Consider the following 2,842-nt stretch of genomic DNA (forward strand, 5'->3'; position numbering starts at 1 on the left):
ATTAGCCAGCCGGGGTAAACAGCCTCCCACCTCCCTGTAGGTCTGCAACCCTTCTGGACTTCTCCTCACCTTGTTTTAGATGTTGGCGGGTTCTCCGTCCTGCTGTCTTGGCAGGGGCGCGTTGATCTTGGTGGGCAATAGCGATCAAGTTGCTTCACTGATGCCAGCCCGTCTTGAGTCTTTCAGGTAGGTCTTATTGCTCTGTGTTTCGTCAGTAAGTATGGGCGTTTTTGGAGTGGCTTGATGCGGTGAATAGGCGCTATCCACTGCGCTTAAGATGCCTTGCGTTTGCTAACCTGTTATCTTTTTGTTCTGACTTGATGGTCGTGTAGATAAATAATACCTCTGTCCCCAAGTACCACACGAGTAAGAGCAAAAACACTGCTCGAGAAATCTTTGAGGCCACAGGTGTAGAGTGTCATCAGCCTGGAACCGGGAACGCCGGAAGAACCCCCTGATCACTGTAAGGCAATGAAGGGTTATGTTAAGCAGTGATAATTGACAACAATGGTAGGGACAGTAGTGACAATGTAACAGCAGCTTACCTATAGTGGGCAGGTCGGAAGTTGTAGGCGTAGGCAGATAGTATGTTGACAGCAGCGGCAGGCTGAGGTGTTCTGATGGCAATCCGGGAGACAACTGAGTTAGGTATGGAACAAGAACGTAATCTGTGATCAATCCAAAACACAATCCGAGGTCAGAAGCCAAAAGACAGAACTGGAGACAGGGAAATCCAAGTACCAAGTCCAGTATCCAAGCCAGTGGTCAAAAGTCCAAGTAATCAGAGAGCACGCCAAAATCCAAGTAGGGAAAATCCAAAAGACAGTCCAAACAAACGTTCCGTGATCAAGGTAGTACGTGAATAATAAGAGTAATCCAAAACGCCAAGCAGTTCTCTGTGAAGAAGCTGTGAAGCAATGTTTCCGCGTTTGCTCGCCCTTTTTAATACGAGCGTGGTCATTTGACACGGTCACGTGCCCGCAGCTGCGTGTCACGTGGAACGCAACACAGGCAGGGATTGGTGTTGCGGGCGTCTTCTGGGCAAGTGACGCGTGGGTTTCCATACGCCCTTGTTTCGCCGCGAGCGTGGAGTCGCCATGGCAACCTCCACCGTGGAAAGGGGCGTAAAGACACTGGTCCACCAGCCGGGAAACCTCTGCGGCTGTGCCGCTGCTGCTGTCGCTGCCGTTGGGAGTGCATGTGGGAACTGGGAACAGTAGCAGGTGAGCGATTGGACATGACAGAGGACATGACACTTTTCCTCTCCACAGGTCGCGGTACTCGGCCGGAGTATGGAATTTCCGTTGTGATTCTGATTGAGGAGCGGCCGGCGAGGTAAGCCTCTCAGCACAGTTCCTTAATTGTACAATGTCTAATGCCTTGTTTCTTCTCTTTTACAGGTCCGTCGATCCGGGGGAGCGCTGGTTCCAGGATGATGGTCGGAAGAGCTGCGGACCACTGGCGATGAAGTTCAGTTAAGCTGCTGCCTTTTCCTCACAATGTCTTCTCCTTTCCTTTGCAGGTGCTGTCCTTACGAGGTTCGTGGCTGAAGCTGAACACGGTGAACGTTACGTTGCAGTCTATTCGGGTGTGGTTTAAATAGCTTCAAGAAAGAAGTCCAGGTAAAATAGTCCCCATGGTACCATACCCAAAAACACTACACTGCAAGCCTGTTATCAAGGAGCCAGGTTATGAGGGTGCCTCCACATTACTGGCATTAATGAAAAGTAGTTCACAAGCACAAGTCCATATTCAAACATGAGCCTGGCGATTGGCCCCAAAAAGGCCTATGCTGCAATTTCTTGGGTTTAGTGGGGGCAGGAATCAGGACTCTCCCTGGCCCATAGGTTGGCCAGGGGGTCTTCAGAGTGTGGGTCATGACAGAAGGCCCAGCCAGCTCCTGGGAATGGATGGGGGGAGCTGGCTACAAGCTGCCGTCCCCGTCCGAGCTCCGATCGGTCACGGTCCGGCCTTGCCTTCACGGCATTGCCGTGTCCTGCTGGGGTGCACCCCACCTGAGACGCTCTTGTTAAGCGGGGTGACCTATTGGCTCAGGAGGGCTATGGATCCATCTGGGGCCGACAGGCGAGTGGGCACACTGCACCAAGCCAGCTCGCATTCCGATTGGACCTGCTGGCTGGTGGCCAGGCCCAAATTTATGCAAATCTCGGCCCGAGCAGAGCCTGATGAAACGAAGTGCGCTACAATGTGCCTCTTCTGCTGGGCTCTGCCTGCCAGAGCTTCCCCCTACAGGTGGGACAGGCAGCACTGCAGATGCTCAGGGCTTCCGTGAGGGTTAGGGCTGATTCAGGGCCTGCCTTCTCATCCTCGCTTAGCAGGGCTTCCAGAACGGGCCCAACCCCTGCCCTCTTGCTTGCAACTCATATTTACCTGGCCCGGGAGAAGCTGTGATCAGAAAGGCAGACCTCCCATGGAGAGGCTCATCCATTGCACATCAGATTTGTTGACCCCTGCAATGTCCCCAAATGCAGGATACTCAACTGCATTATTTATGATAGTGGCGAACTGCGTTCACGCTTTCCCCTGATTTATTGGTGAAAGAAAGAAAAAGTTAAGTATGCAATGTCAGGTTCTTTGCACACAGAGCTTCTGGTATTGTAGCAGAGTTTATTTTGCTGCAGTCAAGAGGGCCAGCCCTGAGCAGATCAGGGGTCCACAACCCTGATGTATTGGTGAAAGAAAAAGTCATGTGTGCGGGTCAGGTTGTTTGCACACAGAGCCCCTGGTCTTGTGCCAATCATGCTTTGTACAGGACAATGCTGGCCTAAATTGGGAACAGCCAGCATAGACATGTTGCTACAGAGGCATATTTTGGGCACAG

At 52.1% G+C, this 2,842-nt stretch overlaps 1 non-coding gene across 1 annotated transcript; it reads left to right on the forward strand.

The window, feature by feature from the left end:
- Nucleotides 1-2,383: 2,383 nt before the first annotated feature.
- On the forward strand, nucleotides 2,384-2,547 carry LOC138570439 (U1 spliceosomal RNA). Its single transcript, XR_011303499.1, has one exon. It is a non-coding gene; the product is annotated as a U1 spliceosomal RNA (small nuclear RNA).
- The last annotated feature ends 295 nt before the right edge of the window (nucleotides 2,548-2,842 follow it).

The sequence above is a fragment of the Ambystoma mexicanum genome, chromosome 2q (assembly GCF_040938575.1).
Source record: "Ambystoma mexicanum isolate Mex_15411 chromosome 2q, UKY_AmexF1_1, whole genome shotgun sequence".
Taxonomy (NCBI): Eukaryota; Metazoa; Chordata; class Amphibia; order Caudata; family Ambystomatidae; genus Ambystoma; species Ambystoma mexicanum.